We start from the raw sequence: 23,039 nt of genomic DNA, 5'->3' as shown, positions 1-23,039 counted from the left end.
GGGGTTTTTTGTGTGTGATTTCGTGTTGCAATGTACTGAATGTGTGGCCCAAGACAACTCTTCTTCTTCCAGTGTGGCCCAGAGACGCCAAAAGGTTGGACCCCCCTGGGAGGCAGCCTGACCTCCACCTCATCCACTCAAGGAAAGACTGTCTTAGTAGAGAGCCCTGCAGCCCACCCTTAGCAGGGTCAGATGTGGTATTTCTACCCCTTTAATCATTTCTTTATTCAACAAATATTCACTGAGCACCTTTCATGTGTCCAGCTTAGTCACCGGGATGCGGCTGAGTACCCAGAGCAGACGTGATCCTCCCCCTCATGGAACCTACATTCTAGTGGAGGAAGATAGGCAATAAACCAACAAACACCTAAGGGAGGAAAATGCATCTGGCATCAGTGCCCACAGAGAATTAAAAATAGAGGGTCATGAGAGCGAGTGGGTGACTACTACGGTTGGACTGACCGGAAAAGCTCTTTCTGAGAGGTGACATTTCAGCTGAGACAAGAATGACGTGAAGGGCTATCCACGTAAAGACCAGAGATGAGACAACAAGAGTGGGAGAAAAGATTTGGTGCCAAGGGCTAAGGCGGCTGAAGAACAGCGAGAAGACCAAGGTGTCTGGAACCAAGAGCGAGGAGGAGAGTGGTGTGAGACGAGGTGGGAGCAGCGGGCCGTGGGTAGGACCTTGCACATTCGTCACGGCCTGTGAATGTGTGACAGGGGCAGTAGAATCCCCTGGAGAGTGTGAAGCAGAGGAGCGATCTGTACCCCTCCGGAAGCTCACCCAGGCAGGTGGGAGTGCAGAGTCCAGTAAGAGGGTTGCAGCAGGCTTCTAGCTAAGAGATGAGAGTGGAGGTGGCAGCAGAGATGGATGTACCTTCACAGAACATGCATGTGAGTTGAATAAAGGTGGGAGGTGAGAAAAGAGAGGGGAGAGGCATTGTTGGTGAGTTTGGGGCTTGAGCTGTTATGGGAGGGGTGCTGGCTGCTATTGGGATAAGACAATTAGGCCGTAGGAGTGAAGCAGATGTCAGGGGTTAGAAATAGTTCTCTTTGGCCAGATTTGAGATGTCGACGTGAGATATCAGCTAGATAATTGGGTATAGAAATACACAAATCTGGGATTCTGGGAGATGTTTGGGGTTGAAGTACTGAATTAAGAGTTACCTTCCTTAGCCCTGGCTGGTGTGTCTCAGTGGATTGAGTGCCGGCCTGCAAACCAAAAGGTCGCCAGTTCGATTCCCAGTCAGGGCACATGCCTGGGTTGCAGACTGGGTCTCCAGTTGCAAAAGGCAATTGATTGATATTTCTCTTCCTCTCTTTCTCCCTCCCCCTCTCTCTAAAGATAAATTTGTAAAATCTTTTAAAAAACAGAAAAGAGTTACCTTCCTTAGAAATACTACTGAAAGTCATGGGACTGGATGGGGTCAGACAGGCAAAAGGAGAACTCCTGCAAAGGAGCAGTACACTCCACTCCCTTCCAGGAGGAGCTCTGTGCTGTCTCTCCCACACACAGCCGGCCTTTGACAGCACTTGAAATGACAGAGGAAGGGAGGTGACTCCCCGCCCTCCTTGGACGCACCGTGTTTGGAATTGGTGCCTCTTCCCTGTAATCAAAAGGCCCTCAGAGGTGAGATGCAAAGACGCGCGCTTTCTGTGATGTGCTGCAGAGAGAACCTGGTCCCTCGCTCAAGTCCTCCATAAAGAAAAAGAAAAAAAAATCAGTCGGCTTCCACAAAACTGTTGAATTTCACTCTCTGGGCACTAAGGAGGAAAAGGAGGCAGCAGCAGCAGCAGAGACCAGCGGCCGTCTTCCCCAGAGCTGGTGTCAGGCTGCCCCCTGGTGTCCACTGACATGTATGACCCCCTCAGCCATCCAGAAGCGCTTTCTGTGCTTTCTGTGCTTTCTGAGCGGTGCAGCGCCCACAGTTGCCCTCATTTTCTCTCAACTTTTCTCCTTAAGTAAGCACCACTGCCTAGAAATCAGTCCCACGCGTCCCCATTACAGGAACGTAGATGAGGAAAGGAGAAAGCTCCAGATGATTCTAACCACCTAAACATCAAAAGAGATGGCTGTGGGGTTTAGGGTTGGGGAGGCGGGAGGAGTTGAAGTTTAAACATGATGGCAAGATTTTATTGGGCTTAAAGGAATTAATACACCCCCAGGACATGAAGGGCAGGCAGGTTCTAGCAGCGACTGCTGCGAGGCTCCGGTTAATCCTCCGTACATTTTCTTGGTTTTCAGTAAAGAACAAGGTGCCATTCAAACCATCCAACCCAACTTCCTGATTCTTCCCAAAACACATCTTCTCTTATATGAGGTGTAATTCTCGAGCGATGACATTGCTGGCTGTGCAGTTGCAGATACCTGGTGGTCCTGTCAGATCCCACAGGGGTCTGAACTCGAGGTGACAGATGGGCACAACACACTGGTGTCCAGATTTGGGCCCCTGTGACAGCAGAGCCTGAGACAAGGAGCTGAGTGTGGGTATCAGAGGCAGCCCTGTGGAGGGGTGGGAGGAAAACAGACAAGGAAACATGCCAGCTGGGTAACAACACTGCCTCCTTCTGGGCCAACCGGTGCTCAATGCCACCGGGGAGCTTCTGAGAAGGTGCCTCAGAAACGTCCGGCTCCAGGGCAGAAGTTGGGCGCATTTTTCAACCAACCCCCACCCCTGCTAGTGAAGGACTGCTCCCTTGCATCTCTGGGCTGAGTCTGTAGGAAGGCAACGGTCCTTCGGAGAAAAACCCCTTAAGCAGAAAACCAGAAAGAGACAGTGCACCCATGCTTGAGGAGGATTGGTGGCGAGGACAAGAACCGTCCCCTGAAAACAGGGAGTGGAGGGGACGAGGCCTGGGCATGCCAGGCGTCTGTGTCATTTAGGAAGTCATCCCGAACAGTTCGGGGACACCCTGCCCCAGAGAGGACAGGGTACTACGTACCATTTGCTGGCTCAGTGAGCTTCGGCCAGCTTCTTTTCCCTCTGAACCTTAATTTCTCCATCTGTAAAGTAATTATAATGGTACTATAATTAAGGGCTCTTCTAAATAATAAATGTGTTAATATATGTGAGGTGCCTGGTGCAAGGAGAGAAACACATTAGGTTGTTATATTATTGTTAATAAAATATTAATTGTAAGAGGAATATCTCGTTGGCCTCGCTGGTCTCCAATTTTGGTTCACATTTGCTGACCCCATTTTGGTCTTGCTCCTAGCAGCTTCTGTTTATTCAGACACCTTCATTGCCTTGGCTCGTCTCTGTCCCTCCTTCTTCCTCTCTAACAACTAGTCACTGAGCACTATACTGTGCTTCAGACGTTGTGCTCACCTTACTCAATAACTCTGCTTCACTGAGCGTATTTAGTGTTCTTCTCTGAAGTACTGGAAATTCATTGTTTGGATAAATACTGCTCCCAACCCACCCCTATCCTGCTCCATGCAAACACCTCAGTCTCGCCATGCCACGTGTTGGAAACACAGCAAATAGACCAGCGCTTACATAGAGATGAGCACTATTCCTCTTAAAGTTTCACAATCCACCTCATCTCCCTTCTCCACCCATGCATGCATTTAGGGAACAATACAGAGTTAGCACATAAATTCTAATGAATTTGAAGACAAAAAAAAATGTTTTATTTGTAGGTATAGGCAACAACACAGAGGAGCATGTAATGCTAAAGAGCACATCTTATTCTTCTTTTGCCACCCCCACCTCCCACCTAACCGAGTAACCCCCACGTAGTAAGAATACAGTAAGTATTAGCTACTGTATGTGGCCACTTACCAAATATTCTAAGTACCTAGTATCATCTAATTGATGGACCAAGAACTGATGACGGACACAAGGGTAATTAAAAAATGATTTACGATCTCCAGAGCACTGTGGTCTAACAGAGAAGACAGTATTAAATGCCTCTGCCAAAGGATCTTAGAAGAGTTTCGTGAACGAAGATGAACTGAAAGGTGGGTAGGATTTCGATAGACAATACCGTGGGAGAAAGAACGCAGCACCGCCAGCAGAAACGGCACAAGCACAGACGGAGAGTCAGAGATACTTAGGCACCGTATTTTACCGCATATAATGCGCACCCACGTCTTTGGCCCCAAACTTTCACGGAAAAAATCTTTTGTTTTAATTTTTTAATTCAATTTTTTATTCATTTATATTTAGATACTTGGTTTTTGTATTATAAAGGAATTTTAGCATGTATTTTTGAACATATTATGGTACAAGAAATTTTATGTTACAAATAATTACAAAACACAAGAACAGATACAAGGTATTCCAGGCACTACCCATGTATAATGCGCATCCTTATTTTTCCCTCAAAAACTTGGGCAAAAACGTGCACATTATACACGGCAAAATTCGGTACATCCTAGGATAAGAGTATGCAGTCTAACGGGAATTTAGAGCATTCATCGGGGAACAGAAGAATAAGCTCCCACTGGCTTTTTGACTTATTGTTTCCAGGTATTTATGACCTGATTTTGTCTTCTTTTGATACTCTTCCACCCTTCCCTGTTTCAGTTCAACCACGCTTGAAGAGTATCCACTCCTTGAAACTAAACGTTTATTGAATTTAGCACACAGTGATACTCAAAGCTGACGAAAACAAAGGAAGACTGGCAGGAAGCAAGGACAGAAAGAAAGCTCCTTTACAAAGGCTGGCTTTCATTTATGAGACTGTCATTAAGGAGGTCCGTCGTTCCCAAAGCGTTCGATCGTCCATAGACGTCCGCCTGGTTCCAGGCCTGAAGATCAGCAGCGACAGTTGAAAAGTAAAGAGGGCCCGAAATTTGGGTTGGTGACAACTGTTCCCAAAGGGTGACCCAGTCACTGGGGGGTGAAATCTGATATGAGAAACCTGGGATGGCCAGGGAACTAGAAAAGAAAAACAGAAAAAGCAGAGAAGACAAACTGAATGTGGAAATAGGCAGATGAGGATTGGAAATGAGCCTGAAGAATGAGGAGACTGCTGGGGACATTCTGTGATGACACTGGTGGCTGGTGCATCTCTCCACACCATGCCCCTCTCCTTTCTTGGAGAGTGAATAAACACTTTACTCTTAAAAAAAAAAAAAAAAAAAAAAAAGATACTGGTATACCAGAGGTACTTAAACATGGTGTTAAAACTCACTTCCCACAAAACGCTGGTAAAAATGCAGCCTGAAAACTTGAAAAATGTTCATCACCAAAGAATCCTCTGGAGGACTTGGAAAACCACCTGTCTGCAGCTGGTCCTCGGCTCTGTTAATGATTTGCATGCATGTGAACAAAAGGTTCGGTGCCCCCGTTAATTACCTACAACATGATTAATCTCCTCTTCCACTGTCGAATTAGCCAATCAAGAGGTAGGTCACCCACGCCTCGTCAGTGCCACGGGTATCAAAAATCAGTATCCTCCCTTGTACACTCACCACATGCTTCCCCCGTTCCCTCTCAGCTCCCATCCTGTGCACCCGCAGAGAACATTGCAAAGAGATGAAGCTGACATTCACCTTGGTTTCACTCAGAACCTGGAGGTAGACATGGTGGGGGCATAAACTTCCCAACCCAGGGCACGTATGCAATTAATCGTGCCTCTCAGGTCACCATCAGAACGTCCCTCCTCTTAGGTGGTGAACACCCAGGGTGATGTACAGATGATGTGTTATAGAATGGCACACTTGAAACCTACACAATTGTATTAACCCATGCCACCCCAATAAATTCCATAAAATGCTTAACAAAAAAGAATGTCCCCTTCTCCTACATTCTCCCATATCACTCCCTGCACATGGATTTTACCTACATTTGCCATTGAATCCTAGAAGTTCCCACAGTCTTTTTCTAGATACCATGAGAGGTAACCTACCTACTTTCCCTACTACTGGGGTCTTCGCTTTAACAGGCTCTAGTCTTGCAATTCACCTTCCCACTTACGACCTCTACACTAAATCATAATTTGGATTTTCCCTATTTTCACTGCCCTGTGCAAACATACTACTTTTAGTAATATCAGATGAGAACTTCAATTCTCCTTATTCTTCAAGCAGGAGCCATGGACTCCTTTGTAATCCATTTCCAGGAAAGGCGAGTCCTATCTTCTCTCAATAATCCCCTCCAGCGGATGCGATCATGATATTCCAAACTCCTTTCCGAGGGTACCAGGAGAGTCTCCCTGAGGTTTCCCGTGTGTGTGCCTGCCCCTTTGAACTCGGTGGGCTAACAGAGACCAAAACCGTAGCTCAGATAACTAAAGCAGAATCCCACAAAAGCAACCCTGAACTTCTCATCACCAAAACCTATGAATACAGAATAAAAGAGTCACCATGGGGTCCCAGGTCAGGAATCAGGCCAATCAAGACAGCATTGGGTTTTTGTAGTACCATTAGAATATTGTGAGGAATCTTAGAGCAGAGCCAGCAGAAGCTGATGGCAAAGTAAGGCACTAGAAATGCAGGGAGGATGGAGAGGGGAGAAAAGAGCGTTGCCCTGACTGGTGGGGCTCAGTGGGTTGAGCGACGGCCTGCGAACCAAGATCACCTGTTCGATTCCCAGTCAGGGCACATGCCAGAGTTGCCAGCCAGGTCCCCAGTAGGGGGCACATGATAGGCAACCACACATCGATGTTTCTCTCCCTATCTTCTCCTTCCCTTCTCCTCTCTCTACAAGTAAATAAATACATTAAAAAAAAAAAAAAAAAAAGAAAGAGCCTTAACAGGCTCTGCTTCTCTGAAACCTTAGAACAAGCATATGAAGGAGATAATCGCATCCCTATTGTGCAGTTGGAGCTACTGAGGCATCAAAGATCAATAAACTATCCCAGATGAACCATCCCAGAGCTGAAAGGATAACCCCACTTTACTGAGGCCTGCCGGATTCTACAGTCCAGGCCTTTAGCGTGCCAGTAGCTCTCCACCGATAGTTACTTTGCCCCCGCCCAGGGGATATTTAGCAACGTCTGATGACATTTTGGGTTGTCGCAACTGGGGGCAGAGGGGATGCTACTGATGTTTAGTGTGTGGAGGCCAGGGATGCTGCTCAGCATCCTACAAGGGGGCACCCCAGCCTCCCACAACAGGCAATTGTCCAGCACAAGATGTCGGCAGCGCCCAGTTGACATGGCCCCGCATTACGCCACAGAAGGGAGGGAAGCGAAGTGTCTTCAGTGGCACCTCTTCCCGCAGTCTTGGTCCTGGCGGCCTGCCTTTCCCCATGCTGCAGACATAAGCCCGGGTCACCATGTGTCTGGTCCCTGCCCTTTGGAAAAAGGAGGTTGGGGTGATACAGAGGCAGCTTTTAAAAACACACCACAGGGTGACTGTGTTGAATTGAAAGAGAGATGTTGGCATGTGTGACCCCAGTTCAAGAAGGCAACACACAGAGCCCATAAGTGATGTATCCAGCAGCATGAGGCACTGAGCCCCTGGGGCCAGGCAGGCATGGGGCTGGGAACTAAGTCCCCATTATCCACAAAGGGAACATTTTTCTAACAATAACACAGTGATTTCAGAAGCAATTCAAAAAACAAGAATCTTTCCCCCAAACTCCGGAGCTTTTCTGATTTTTGTCAGCAACAAAAGAGTTCAGCTTCCCAAAGCAGCCTGCATCTCTGAATATTAAAACTCCCACCTTGGGACATTTTTTAAGCCTTCAGACAACCCCTTTCAAAGCTTTAAATGAAAGTCACTGAACAGATTATAGGGCTCATGGGCCGCTTTTATCTAGTGAGGAAAGACAGCAGAGTGAAAACTCAGGAGCCAGAGACCATTCCCGACCTTGAGTGACCTTCCACGCCACGGCTGGCCCAAACAAGATAGGGAGTTAAAACCTTTAACTAGTAGCAAGGGCAAATGATGTAATTTGATGATATAAAGAAATCCATCAAGGGAGAATAAGTGGACTAGATTGTATCATTCACAGAGCTCTTAGGGTTTAAAAAAAAAAAAGCCTAAATTTGCCTTTAACTAAGCCGTTTCATGCTAAAAACCAACCATTTCCCTTTTCCCACCCTGTCCAGAGAACAAGCAACTCCAGGACCAAAGGCCTGGTCCACAGGGTTTATCTTGTCTCTGCCTGGAGCTGCACAGGTGAACCCCAATGTCACTCCCCCCAGCTGTGTCGCTCTGATTTCCTTCTTCTATGATGGCTCTTATTATGCCACATCAATACCTATTCATCCACATCTTCAGCATGAGGTCCTGTTTTCCTCCGCTCCAGGTGCACTGCCCGAGTCACCCCACCAGGACGCTTTCTGGATCACCGCCAGATGCAAGCACCCAAGACCTAGCTCCCAGAACTGCCCTAGCAAGGGTGCGCCAGCTCAGTCTGCGGCATCTTCCCCAGGACTCACAAAACACCGCCTCCCTGCTCCAGTCTGCTTCTCTCTGTCTCATTCTCTCCCTGACTCCTGACCCTAATCACTACTGTCCGTTCTCAGGCACTCTGCATATAGCCAGCACTGAAGTAAGTGATTTACAAACGCAGGTGTATGCAGTCCTTGCGGCAACCCGTGAGACAAGTATCATTACCTCTACATTCCAGATTTAAAAAAAAACAAAAACCCTAAGACGAAAGAGTTTTAGTAACTTATAAAAGATAACACGAAAAAATAAGCAGCCGATTTAGTCCTAAGTTGTCTCACACCAAAAACCATTTTACTACCCAGCCTACAAGATTTACAGAGAGAAAAAAGAGACACTAAAAATGTTAATAGTAGATATTGCCAAAATATAAGGTGACGGATAATTTTATGTCTTTCTTAATTACTGCCTGTATTTTGCAATATTTAAAATTGGGTGTACAAGATAGAGTAAGAGAGTGGATTTGCCCTTATATTTTTAAAAAGCAGATGAAATATATGAAACAAAAGTTTTTAAGACACTGGACATCGAGCCGCAAGGCAGTGGTCCCTGAGAGAAAGGAGGCAATTAAGGGGATCCCTGCGATTGCCTCAGTGTTCCCCCTAGACAGAGTGTCCAGCAGTGAGCACAGGGGCAGGAACGCAGGTGGAACCCGGCAGACTCCCCGAGCTGAGGAGCCAGACAGGCCCAGGGACACCACAGCACAGAGAACGTGCGTGTGAGGAGGGAGGAGTAACTACAGACACCCGCAGAGGGTGCCCTTGAAGTACTTAACGAGTACTGATCAGTGCGTAGGTGTGAAAAACTACCCACGCCAGGGAAAGAACCAGTTGAAAAGACTGAAGTATCCAGTGTTCAGACAGGGCTGGGAATAGTGCCTGTTCCCATCAGCCAGACTAGAAAACCCCAGGACCCAAAGTCACTGCGTAGTGTACACAGTAGGGTCTTGCCCCAGGAATGGAAAATAATTTTCCTTAGCTCCAAGTCTCACTTAGTATTTCTTAACAGCAATACCCAAAAGGATCAAACTACTTCCAACAAGTAAATGGATACAATTGTGGTATATTTATACAATAGAATACTACTATCAATGAAAAGAAATGAACTATTAACATATACAACATGTGTAAATCTCAAATTAATCATGCTGAGTAAAAGAAGCCAGACTCAAAAATTCTTTTTAATTTTAAATAACCATACTGCCCTGGCTGGTGGGGCTCAGTGGACTGAGTGTCGGCCGATGAACCAGAAGGGTCACTAGTCCAATTCCTGGTCAGGGCACACACCTGGGTTGTGGGCCAAGTCCCCAGCTGGGGGTGTGCAAAAGGCAACCAGTCAATGTTTGTCTCCCTCTTTCTCCCTCCCTCCCCCTCTCTAAAAATAAATAAATAAAATCTGAGTTTTTAAATAAATTCTATTTATATAAATTATAGAAAATGCAAACTAACAGTGACAGACATCAGATCCACGGTTGCAGGGGAAGGGGGGCAGGGTGATGAGGAATGGGGGGGGGGGGGCGGATTATAACGGGAAATAAGAAAAATTTGGTTCAGGACTGATATGTTCACTACCTTGACTATGGTGTTGGGTTCACAGGAATATACAGAGGTCAAAATTTCTTGAATTGCCTCCTTTGAATATGTGCCACATATCGCATATCAATTATGCACGTGATATTCTATAATCATAAAGCATTAAAAACATATCTTAATAAACCCAAAGAAATAACTAAAGTAGTAAAAATTTCAGTTGCTATATGAGTGAAACCTCCCGTGACCAGTTTCACTCATCGCTGAGCATTTCAAGACCGTCCTTTTCACACTCATGTTTGTAAACCGAACCACAGTAATCTCCAAAGAGTTCTATGACCAAAGCGTTCTCTATGTTCAACTTTTTTTTTTAAGATTTTATTTATTTACTTTTAGAGAGAGGGGAAGGGAGGGATAAAGAGAGGGAGAGAAACATCAATGTGTGCTTGCCTCTCCTGTGCCCCCTACTGGGGACCTGGTCTGCACTTGAACCAGTGACCCTTTGGTTCACAGGCCGGCACTCAATCCACTGAGCCACACTGTACGTGCCACAGGAGAAACTGTGTGGGAAAGGGCATGGATCCATGCAACCCCTCCTCAAGGCCATAGAGAAGAAACAGACATTTTGAGATTCTATGTTCTTATTTTAAAATGTAATGTTCTCTTTTTCTTGGTGGGAGTGAGGGGGCGGGCAATGTCCAGAAGCTTTCCCTGAATCCCCAGCTACTATTACTCCTCTTCTTTTTTTTCACATAATGTCCAGTGCTCTAGTATGAAATGTTCTGATTGGGTGATCATTTTGCACATCAAACCCCAAACAGGACTCTCAGGGGCAGGGACTGTGTTTAGTTCTCTTTGTACACCCACATTCCAGCTTTGCGCAGACACTCAAGTATTTATGTAACTGAACATACTTGTATAACAACCTCATAAGACCTTGAGGGATTCATTGAAATGGCAATTCCCTCCTGTTGATTTCCTCTTTAAATCAAAAGAAACAACAGGGAAGAAAAAATAAAAACCTAAGCGCCTACCACGTGCCAACTCTAAACTAGATACTGTGGAATGGATAATGACCTCATAATACAAGAACAGTGATAAGACTCTTAGAAAATATAGTATGTGGTAGCATTTAATAAAGTCCAGAAACAAGACACAAATAAAGGATAAGGGAATTAGCAAAGGGATAATATTCTTTGTTAAATTCGGAACACCAAGACCTGTGCCGTTGGACCCTTGAGGGCTTAGAGCTCCAAGGACTTCTCCCGGAGAGAAGGGCCGCTCCACCGCAGCTGTGTGAAGACTGCTCTGTGTTCTGCCTCCTGCTTGGATTCTTCCCTTTTGTTCCACAAAAGCACCCGGGAGTCTCCTGCGCACTTCTTACAATTCCACAGTGGCCACCTAGCACGCCTTCTGTGTCTTGAGTACTGCAGGGATAGGCTGGTGTGTTCAAAAACTCCAATAACCACCAAAGTAGGGTGGTGGGAGAAGTAAAGGAAAGTATAATAGCAGAATGTGATGGCCCAATATCCAAAGTAAACACTTGTGAGCACCCAAACATCAATAACAGCGTAAACACACACACAGCGTGTGATAGAGCAGTTATCACAGCGCCTAAGGAGTAGGAAGCCTTGGCAACTAGCAGCTCTAATTTCCTCAGAGCAAGCTTGCGAGGCAGGTGTGTTCTACAGGCAAGGACCCTGAGGCTCAGAATGATGAAGGGCACTGCTCGAAGTCTCAAGGTCGCCTGTGGAGACAAAATTCCAATCGGTGTCTGCTAGACTGCAGAGTCTGAGCTCTCCTCATTGGCCTAAGCTGCCTGCTCAGCCTGCTGTATTCCCCTCCACCTGTAGTAGATTCTTCTTCTGATCAATACCACCTATTACCTTAAGCTATGCCTGGTAAATATTGATTTATGCATAGCTTCAAAATGTTCACTTCTAACTGGCAGAGGCCAGCCCAGCTTCAGAGGGAAGATGATCCAAGGTAAATCCATACATTCCGTGTTTTGGTCTCTTTTGTGCCTGGCCCATCTTCCTAATGCCCACACCTGAGTTACTGCTGTGAGCATCCTAACCCGCTATCCCATAATGGTAGGGAAGAAATACAACGCTGGGGTGGAGATATATATACACACACACACACACACACACACATACATACATATGTATGTATGTATATCTCTACAGAGAGATAGAGAGAGAGATATATCCCACTTTCACTGAAATAACCAAAAGATGGTATGGAAATAATGAGACATCCTGTTCAAAACCCTATGCTAACTTTCCTACTCCCCACCATGTAAGATAGAAAACAGCAATTTCAATTCCCATCACAGAAGACAAAGCATAAGCTTCGGTGTCTGAACCAGGAGTTAAAGCTTTGGAACTGAGGACTCTGTTTTCTCATCTATAAAAGACATTGTTATGAGGATTCAAAATAACAAGTATAACTTGCCCAGGGCATTGCAGGATAGGTCAACTGTTATTATTGTGAACATTTGTAATATTGAATATATGTAGTAGTAGTTTCTTTAGTATATGGACGTGGGTGCATCTGGGAAGTCCTTCATGAGTTGTATGAGCTCTTGAAAGCCACTCCTACGTGGGTCCTTGCCCTTCAGCAGAGGACCACATACAGACAGTTCAGACAAATAATCAGGGCTTTCACAACGCACATGTGAAAAGACACAGCGCAACCGCCTACTCCTCCAATCTTCTGATGAATGGTGAGAGGGAGTGTCGGTAATGAGGCAGAGTGGTGGGAAGCGCTCCACATCAAATATTCAAATCCCAGCTGCCATTCCCAAGGCCCCAGAATCCACATACCCTGAGCTGAAATAAATGAAAAATAGGAGAGCAAGTAATAAGTTAACAACCCTCTTCAGAAATGACTGCATTCGTTCTGTGGAGCAGCCACTTTAGTTCTGATGGTTCCCGCTCATTTGCTAGTGTGTAATTCTAATCAAAACGAAAGTCCTTAATCATAGCAACATAACAGAATCTTCGACTCTGAACCTATCAGGTCTGATGGAAAAGTAAATACCTTGTTGCGGGCCTCTGCAAAGGGAACTGAGTCATCAGCTCACAGCTCCTCCTATCCCAGGCTTATTCCTGATGCTGCCTGGCCGCAAAGCAGTCTCCACCTCTCCCCTTCGCATTTATTTGGTTTATCTGACTATGACTTGACCTTCCACCTGTGCCCTGTGAATAAAGGTCATGAATGTCCTGTCTCCTGCTCTGACTCAGGACGCAATGTTGTGCTGGTCATTTAACTTGCCTCCGCCACGTTTTCCTTATATGTAAAGCAGTTAGTCAAGGTATAGTGTCCCATCAAGCCCTTAAGGCCCTGAACCTGGGCGGTATCTCTTAGGAGGTTAATGGGAGAATGTCAGGATGATGTGGACAGGGTACATGCACAGCTGATGGAGCAAGCCATAAAGGTAACTGGGCTCTTTCTGGGTTTGGCTCAGAGTGCCAGTTCCTAGACAGACAGAAAACTGAGCAAATTCCTGTATCGGCAGAGTGAGTATGTGTGTAGCTCAGGCAGAGTGTTTGAACAGAAAGCTACTGGATGAATTCTTTCCAATTTCTTTATGAGGATCCTGTCCCTACAGAATCAAAGCCCAGGGAAGGAAAACATGAATACAGTCTGACAACATAAGGGAGGGGATCCCGTCTTAAAACCTTTGCTCACTATCTTTGTTAAACAGACCTCTTCCAAAACATCCCGCCCACCCATCAGCTTCTAAGACAGACACAACCTGGGTGGCCTGAGGAAGAGAGTGGGAAACTTGGGTTTTGGGATTTATGCACCAAGTTGAAATTGCAAAGGGAAACAGATGGAAGATAGAAAGTTCGACCCTTTCATTCAGGGATGGCTGCTCACCAGCTGTCCTGGCTCTGGAAAGTTGCATCTGGAAGCTCAGAGAGCCTCCTGCTCTCACTACCGCAAGATGGTACCAAACATCCTTCTCAAGATTAGACCTGGTCTAGCAGAGCCTAGCTCCATCCCTTTAAGCCTGACGGCCTGTCCCTGCAGCAGAAGGCCTAAAGAGGATCATCTCTGGCAGGTTTTTCTTTCTCAAGCTTCCTCTTGAACCATCACTCTCTCACTTTGTTTTTGCATCTGCTTTCTGTCTGGAATCCTGCGTGTGTTCTGACTCTTACTTGGGTGCCTGTGTTCTGCTACCAAGCTCTCTACCCACCAGGAGGCCTCACTTGCTCATGAATGTCCCAGCTTCTGGTTACCGTGGACAAAGTGAGAATCCCCATTCACACGGGCTGGCCACAACATCCAGTGCCAGCCCTGATCCTCCCTGCCACCCCTGGGCGTACACAGGGGCTCCCAAGTGAGGCCCAAATGCCATCTGCTGGGCAACATTTTACACGGATCCTTTGAAATAGGGTAGAAAGGGAAAGAAGGAAAAAAAATCAAGACTGTGACCCTCCAAATCTGAGTAGATGCTAATGCGACCAAGTGCCAGATGTTCTCATCAGCTTTCACTCTACTTCGCATCATGCGAAAAGTCATGCCCTCCCCGGTAATTTTTGTTAATTCCCGAGGTCCTTATATGCTCGCCGCCACTCCTTGCTGCAATTTCCTGAATTCACTGAGCTCTTGGTCCTGATTTTAATTATGCCAGATGTTCATTTACTGAGCCTCAAATATCTTTCTTACATCATCAAATATTTATTGAGTCTTTCATATGTGAATGGAACAAAACCCAGTTACTGTTGTCTAGTGAGGGGGGCTCCACCCACAGGGCTCCCCCAGCCACCACTGATGAACATAAGTCTCCCAAGACATGATCTCCTTGGGGAGGAAAGGTGGCTGATCTCTCAAAGGAGAAGGGCCAGAAGCCTGTTCCTCAATGGGCTTTTATTGAGTTTAATTTGCATAGGAATACAGGGCATGTACACACACACACACACACACACAGCTCATCAATCATTGTCAGGCAGAAATGATCAAATAATAGATAACATACAAAGAACTCAGGGGTTATTCTGAGTCAGGGTCAGATAGCTAAAGGGCCATAAAACTTTGGGGAAACAAGCTCATTTCAGGCTTGGACCCTTATCATTTAAATTGAGGGTATTAGCAAAGCAGGTTTCACAGGATTTTATGCATTCTTTCTTAGGCCTGATCACCCCGGTAATCTGCCCTTACAAACACAGGGCCACACCCACCTCCAGCATTGTTTCAGGATTAAGGCAGGCAGGGGAAGTAAGGCAGCCAAGAGATTAGGAGACTTCTTGCAGACAGAATGAGGACTCAGGCTATGTCAAAGCCGAGGGGTGAGGGTCCATCATCCCCTTTTTCTATAGCCCCCTGAGTCCTTCCCTGAGGGCCTCTTCATGATCATGCCTAGGTCATCCCTCCCTTGAGGAATCGTACTCTTCACTGGCTAACTGGTCATGCACGGGGTGGGGGGAGCAAGCAGGGTGAAGTAAAGTGGGCAGAGGCGGTGCTCCTGCCAGGGAGATAAGCTTTGTCTCCTTAGTGGCTTAGGGTCCCAAGGTCTCTCACTCAGCCTTAGCGGTGGGGGGCTACAGCTTCTGAAACCAGGAGGGGCGGTTCCCAACAGTCTAGGACATGCACTCCAGTGGAAGCGACAGGAAAATTAACAGGCAATTAAACACTGGAAAGTGCTCAAGTACTCCTGCAGGAAGGTTAGAATGTGTTCGGTGGGCACCTAATTCTAGGGGTGAGCTGGGAGGTCAGAAAAAGCTTCCCAGGGAACTAAGGAGCAGGAGATATGTATATCCTGGCTACTCAAAGTGTGGTCCATGAAAAATAAACATATCCACAGTTAGAGTTAGAGATTTCAGGGGCTCTCTCCCAATAATTGATAGAGTAAGTGGACAGGAAATCAGCAGGAAGGAGGAGGGTCCCAGGTTCCAGCAGCAATGCCCACGAGGCTGCGGGATCTGAGGGAGGCCAGGCCCAATGGCACAGCTACACAAAGGAGTATCTGAGCAGGCTGGCGGAGCCCCGAATCCTGAGCTTGCCCTGGAAGTGGTGGAGGACCACCTGAGGATTGGAACACATGGGCTCCTCAAAGATCCCCTGGGAAAATGGAAGACCAAGGGCCAAGTGTACCCTCAGCAAACCCAGAAAGTATAACAGGCAACACGATTTTTGGGGGTGGGGAAAGGTGGTTACCATTACCAACAACCTATCAAGATGTGGGTTTAAAATAGAAAATAAAAGCCCAAATGGCATGGTGGGTGGGCACCCACCCCCTGCCCCATGGGTCCCCACAGCACTACAGGCCCAGCAGGGAGACCCCACGGACCATAACATGAAGTTTGTACCCTTTTTCTTAAGGTTTTTTTTTAATGCATTGTTTTTACTTAATACATTAAGCACATACAGTACTTTGGTTTTAAAAAATAGAAAATAAGTTTGTTTTTAAAATAAAAGCGTATTTGTTTCACATCCTTGCGGACTGAGAGTCAAACTTCCTACATATATACATGCTGTGTATTAATGTTAAATCTGGAAGGAACAATTTATGTTGGTTTCCTTTGGGGAAAGAGAGTACAAGGAGGGAGGCTTTTTCTTCATTCTTTCTTACGTCCTTTCCAAGGCACATGTGCCCATGTGAGAGTTTTCAAGCAGTAGATTACGTATACACACCTGTATTATAAAAACCTAAAACGTTTCCCTAAGTGAACAAACGCAAAGCAGAGTGAACGAGTTAAATGGGGGGGTGGGGGGGGGTAGGGGTTCATGGCCTTAAGTGCCTTGGCATTTGTAACATTTCCATGCAGTTAAAAATAAACGTGTGAGGGAGGGTGTGGTGAATAGGTGGAGCATCAGGATTTTTAGGGCAGTGAAAACATTCTGTATGGTATAACAATTGATACATTTGTCCAAACCTATAGGACGTAAAACACCAGGAGTGAACCCTAATGTAAACTACGGACTTTTAGTGGCAATGATGTGTCAGTGGAGGTTCACCAATTGTAACAAGTGTCGCATTCTGGTCGGGGATGTTGATAACGAGGGAGGCTGTGCATGCGGCGGGCAGGGAGGATGTACAAGGGAAGATGTTTGTACCTTCTGCTCAGCTTTGCTGTGAACCTAAAACCGCTCTAAAATAGTCTTTAAAAATAAAATTTTTAAAATTACACTAAGTACTACATACATTTTACTCCAGAATACACCCATTTTTTGTTCTGGTTTATATATGTTTTCAATTATTCCCTTCCAAAAGCAGAATGGGGACTGCTGAGGAGCCAGGTAAAGCGCCCAGCCCTAGCAGCCTCTGCATCCTCGGCCTCCACGACCAGCCAACCCCGTTTTCTGACCTTAACTACTTATTGCTGAACAACCAGGAGCTCCCAGATTCATCAGAATTACTCCACCAAGGTGGAGGCCCCATCAACAGCCTGGTCACCCCACTTCTGCGGGCCTCCCACACCTATCTCTCTGGGCTTCTACTTCCACAGTGACGCTGTGCCTCTGGAGTGTGTGGGCCACTTCTTCCATGAGTTGGCCAAGGAGAAGCGCAAGGGAACCCAGGGTCACTTGAAGATGCAAAACTAGGGCAGTGGCTGCGTTCGCTTCCAGGACAAGCAGAGGCCTCCCTAGGGTGAGTGGGGTGACACTCAGGACTCCATGGAAGCCACCGTGCTCCTAGCGAAGAACCTGACCCAGGCCCTGTTGGGCCTGTGGGTCTGGGTTCTGCCCGCACAGCCCCTCAGCTCTGTGACTTCCTGTGAACCACTTCCTGGATGAGCAGGTGAACCTCATCAAGAAGATGGGCGACACCTAGCTCACCTTCACCTGCTGGCCCACCCCCAGGCTGGGCTGGGCAAGCGTCTGTTCAGAGGGTTCTCTCTGGAAGCCTGCAGAGCCTGTGCAGCCCAGAGTCCTTTGAGGAGCCCCCCTGCAGCCCCCTGTTGTCTGGCTTCTGCCTGAGCCTCTGCCTGAAACCACTAGGCCACCTTTTAACCACCCTGGAGCCCTCTCCCATGCCCTGGGCCACATGGAAACAATAAAGCTTTTTGCAGCACACACACACAAAAAATTAGTCATTTGGGTTTTTTCCTTTTACAAATAAGATCTAACTGAATTAAACAAAGAATTGTGCCAAATGCTAAGTAGAAGTTTTCCTACTACAGACAAGTCATAATTAAATGGAATAAAATGTGGAATTCTAGTCAACAGGAATTCTCGCATGTGTTGCATAAAACGCAGTTTTCTGTCATCACAATAGCACCTAAAATGCCTCATCCCCATGTCCACAGACGTCCAGACCTACAGAAAAGTTTTATTTGAGTGATTTGGACCAAATTTTAGAACATGCCCAGAAGCAAGAGCTCAACGCATTGAGAAAGTGCTCCGGAGAATGGCTCTCATGTGAGCGGGGACGGTCTTCCGGTGGAGAGGGGCCACACTTGTCACTAAGTCACATGGAGCAGGCAACTGACAGACCCACATTACACAGCGAAGTGGCAGTCACTCACACGCCCGTCGGCAGGTGCACAAGGAAGACAAAGACACTGGACGTTTGTCAATGAACTTCCCAACATTCTCATCGCTACCAACTCTCCTCTGTTTTCTCACTGTTGCCGGGAAGCCTTTTATATTTAGTAAACTGACTCCATTTTTTTCTCACCCAGATGGAAAGAAAAACTTGAGCCCGTAACTCTTTGTCTGTCTCCTAAGCAGCTAAACCCAGTAAAAGCGATGGTCTGGAATCTGGAAGACTTGGATTCCACTGTACCACGGAGTGTCTCTGGATTAGAAGCAAGTCATCTTCCTTATCAAATCCCACATTTTTCCATCTGGAAAGTGAGGAACTTGAGCTAGGTGCTCTCTGGGTTCTCATGCAGTTTGAGGCTGTTGTTTCGTTCTGAATCCGGGGCATCTGCAGGCAGCTTCTGGTGTAGCGACTCCAAGGTTTGCCAGCACAGCCTCTGCAGCAGCCCTGGGGTCCCCTGTGGCGTGCAGCAGCCTCTCCGGCCTCCAGCAGGCAATAGCTGGAGAGGGAAACAGCTCAAGCCCCTCTGAGAGTTTTCTGGGAGGCTGTGCCGCATCGCTCATGGTCAGTGCCCACACGGATGTCACCCTTATTCTTGGGGAAATGCTCTCATTTGGGGGACAGCCAGTATCAGTAAACCAATGGCTTGAGCTGCTGGGGTCCTGATATTTTCTTCCTTTTTTAATAATTCCAAAAATCAACAATAATCCTCACTTAAGTTACGTGAACGGGTTTACTTCAACCCACACAAGCCACAAGCACTGCTGCTGGGCCTGGAGATGGGGCCAAATCAAGGCAGGAGAAGTTTGAAGTTCAAGTTTTTTTTTTCACTTTTGTGGTGGTTTCAGGACCTTAGCATGATTCAAACACAACTTATGAATGTGTCCACCAGCTTCTATTTCTCCAAGCAGTGCTTAGGAGGAGCTCAAATCCTCTTAACTACTGAGCACAGGGAATCTCTCCCCAGGACAGCTTCCAACCTTAGCTTTGAGGTCACTGACTGCACCCCTCCCCCTGCCCTCAATATGGCCAGTTGAGTGAGGCCTGGGGCTTGTCCAAATCCCCTCAGCCACCTGCTCAGGGCTTCACATTTGCAGGGTGAGGAATATTGAAGATGTGGTTGGCTCTGACTCTTCTGAACTGTGACCTTGAGCCAGTCACACGACCTTTCTGGGCCTCAGTTACTTTCTTCCTCTGTACAATGCAGCTGATAAACCCGCCTTGAAAACTGCATCAGACAGCTGGTGGGGCCTCTCTGGCCCCGCCCCAACTGGTGCTGTAATACCTGGGAGCTCCTTGACTTTGACTCCCTGTACCTCGCTCTCTGGTGTCCCCCAGCCTTGACAAGAGCTGCTCCTTCGTCCTGGTAGCAGCCTTTCTTCCATCACTCGTTTCTTCCAGACTCCAGTGAAGGGTTTTCCCCTCCAGGTGGTTTTGCTTGACACCCCAGGCTGGATGTCCCCATGCTGCACTCCTCCGTCAGTGGCACATGCATTTATGTTTGTCGCTGCACTTAGGGACCCCGAACTCACTGCTCCCACCTTCAGGAGGCTCCCAGGCTTGCGGCAGATGCACCATGTTCTTTTATAATTGCCCTTTTCTGCAATGTCCCACTAGGGTGGCTAATGCTACTCTAGGTGCTTAACGCCTAACTGTGAGGGAGAAGACACAAGGAGAGCAGGGGGTGCAAAGGCAATAAAGAGACACCAGGTGTGGGGGGGTGCAGCACTGGCGTTGTGTGCAACACGGAGGAGGCAGATCCTGCAAGGCAGCCTCAAGCGTATGTGAAGGGGATTGCACTCTACCCTGAGGGCACCAGGGAGCCTCTGAAGAGTTTTAAGCAAGGGAAGACGTGATTGGCCAAACGCTTTAGAAGAGTCCTGCTGGCTGCCCCATCGGGGAATGTCCTGGAAGGACAAGACTAGAGGCAAACAGTCCAGTGAGGGGCTTTTGGTGTGACCCAGGAAAGGGCCAATGGTGTGGCCACGTGGATGGAGAGAGGCAGGTGGCTCCTACTCCTATGGTCATGGGATAGCTGGGGCGAAATCCTGGCTCTGCCCCTCCCCGGCTCTGGCCTCGGGCCACCAACCTCACCACATCGTTGTTAGAATGAATGAGGGAACAAGTGTTTGGGTAGTAGTACTCTACACAGGCCCTAGATACAAACTGGGGCCTAGGGGAGGTGCGGGAGGGCTAATCAAGGATGACTCTTGGGATTCTGGTTTAAGGAAATGGGTAGGGAAGTCAGAAATGACTCAACGGTGGGCACGTCAGGTCTTGAGGTAGGCGGGAGAAGGACCTGCTTGGGGTTGGTGCATGGAACGTGTCCAGGCCCTCACATCTCAGCCCTGGTTGGCTCTGAATCCTGGTCCTCACCCCCACGGGCGGGGCAGGGTGGGTCCAGCATGGGCAGCCAGAAGGGGTGGCACTGACTGGAAAAAACAACCACCCCACTAACTGAAAGGCCCAATCAGAGGAGCTCTATGTGCCACCTCACTGTCTGGGGCCTGAGCTCACACATGTGTGAATGCGGGGGACGACTGTGCCAGGCAGGGCTTGGTCTCCCGGACGCTGAGAGCTGGGAGGTACAGGTGGTGATGTTGAAACACTTCCTCTCCCTTCGAGGTCCCACTTATATGAGACCTGCTCCGTGTCTCCTCTCCTGGCTCGCCAGCCAGAAGCAACCCCTCTCTGCTCTGGGCTCCTGGAACCTCCACACTCTGAGCACTCGCAGGGCTGTGCCCAGCCTGTGCCCGCCCCACGGCCCCTGGAACAGCCGGCACACACAGACACTCACTGCCACGTGCGCTGCTCTGCGCCCCTCCCTGCAGGCAGCCAGCACAAGCCCGGGCCCAGTCCAGGACTCAGGGTTCTGCTGTCACGGTGCTAGTTGACACAGGAATTGCAGTCCTTCTGGTGACGTGAGGCAGAAGACAGGACTCAAGACACACCCAGGGGCTGTATGCAGGGAGCAGGTATGCAGATGGACACCATTAATAAAGTATTTTTAATCATTTATTAAAATCCTTACAGTTGTCAGGTGGAGGCAGGTGGGTGTCGTTTTCCAGAGAAGTTTCCCATACACAGACAAGTATTTGGAGACGCTGTATGAGCCGTGGGGGAGATGTTTCCAGAGAGTCTGCTAGCCAGAACCTGTATGCTCTGTCGGGGCTTGGGAGATGCTCTCCCACCCCGAGGAGGGGTAGAGTCACCAGCTACTGTCCCCTCTTGCCTCCTACTAGGGAGAGGCTGACTGTGGTGGGACAGGGTAGGCCTCCAGGTCTCTCCCAAGCTCTTCTTCTGAGGCTGGGCATTTCCCTGGGGCAGGCTGGGTGTGGAGAGCAAGGGTGGTAGGGAATCAAAAGGCCCTGGTCAGTCCAGAGAAAGGGCTACCTCTTTATATGACAGTGATCCTCTCAGCCAGCGCCATCTCCTCCCCACCCAAGGGACACTGCGGAGGCCCAGCACCCCCCACCCTGGCTCAGCTAGCCTCCTCTGTCCTCTTCGGGAACAGGAGGTCGCAGGGCTTCTCATCAGATGGGTTTGGAAGCTGGCCTACATCCACTCCCCAGCACTCCCACACACAGGGTTCCCATGTGCAAACAGGCACATACATGGATATCTGCACAAAGACATACCCACTCACTGACTTCCATGTGTGCACACAAATGCAAAACACAGCAAGGTCATGTTCAAGCACAATCACTCCAAGTGCACATGCATGTACTCCATAGACAAAAAGCAGGGGTAGCAGGGACGAGGGAGATGGTCTGGAAGGGCAAAGGCCATGCCTTTTCCTACCTTCCTCCTCTACCTGTGAAATGCTGTATGTCCCGAAAAGTTCAGATCAAATGTCATCTCCCCCATGAAGGCCTCCCTGATTTCCCACCAGAGCACCAAGTCCTCCCTCCTGTGCTGTCCCCTGGCTCTCTCTCCTCTACCTGATCTTTGCCGCATTCTGCCTCCTCCCATTACAGTTTCCTTAAAAGATAGCTGGTGTGTATCCTCCGCACTTTATTTTTCACCCCTTCCTTTAGACTCTTGTTGGAAAGAAGACGTGGTGGCTGAAGTTGCATCTACCATCTTGGATTACGGGGTAAAGACCACACCTTAGAGAGGACAGAGTCACAGGCTAGAAGGACCTGGATCCCTGAGCACTTTGTGGGCCAGAAATGCCACGCCAGCCCTGGACTGCCCAGCTCCAGATTTTTATGTGAGAGAAATAAATTTTGTTTTGGTTAAGTCAACTATTTTGGGTCTCTTTTTCTTGCAGGCAACTCCAATTTTAACTGAGACACTGGGAATTATTTCTGGCTCCTTTTCCACTTCTCCCTTCATCTAATCACCAAACCCTTTGATTCTACCTCCTAGATATGTCCCAGACTTATAAGCTTTGCTGCATCGCCGCTACTTCTACCTGAGCTCCAACCTTCAGAATTTCTTGCCTGGGTCAGACTTCTTTCCACCTAGTCTCCCTACCTCTTAGGCTTGTCCTTTCCATCCTTCAGACCAGTAACTCAAACTGGCTTTCTCGTGGGAAAAGTTAAATATATATATTACGGAGATCGATACGACAGATGCCCACACCCAGAATGGTGACCAAAAGTGTTAATATCATCTGCAGTTTCTTTTATGAAGCAGATGTGACACAGTTGTGTCATTC

At 47.8% G+C, this 23,039-nt stretch overlaps 1 long non-coding RNA gene across 1 annotated transcript in view; it reads right to left on the bottom strand.

The window, feature by feature from the left end:
* Positions 1–2,228: 2,228 nt before the first annotated feature.
* Positions 2,229–23,039, bottom strand: part of LOC139440484 (uncharacterized) — a 23,498-nt gene continuing 2,687 nt past the window's right edge. Inside the window, exons 2-3 of the long non-coding RNA XR_011650710.1 lie at positions 2,944–3,004; positions 2,229–2,503 (exon numbers count right to left, since the gene is read on the bottom strand). This is a non-coding gene — a long non-coding RNA (uncharacterized lncRNA). The remainder of the gene's footprint in view (positions 2,504–2,943; positions 3,005–23,039) is intronic.

This window comes from Desmodus rotundus, chromosome 12 (assembly GCF_022682495.2).
Source record: "Desmodus rotundus isolate HL8 chromosome 12, HLdesRot8A.1, whole genome shotgun sequence".
In the NCBI taxonomy this organism is placed as follows: domain Eukaryota; kingdom Metazoa; phylum Chordata; class Mammalia; order Chiroptera; family Phyllostomidae; genus Desmodus; species Desmodus rotundus.
The sequence above is the reverse complement of the archived record's forward strand: the minus strand, read 5'-3'. Positions and strand labels throughout refer to the sequence as shown.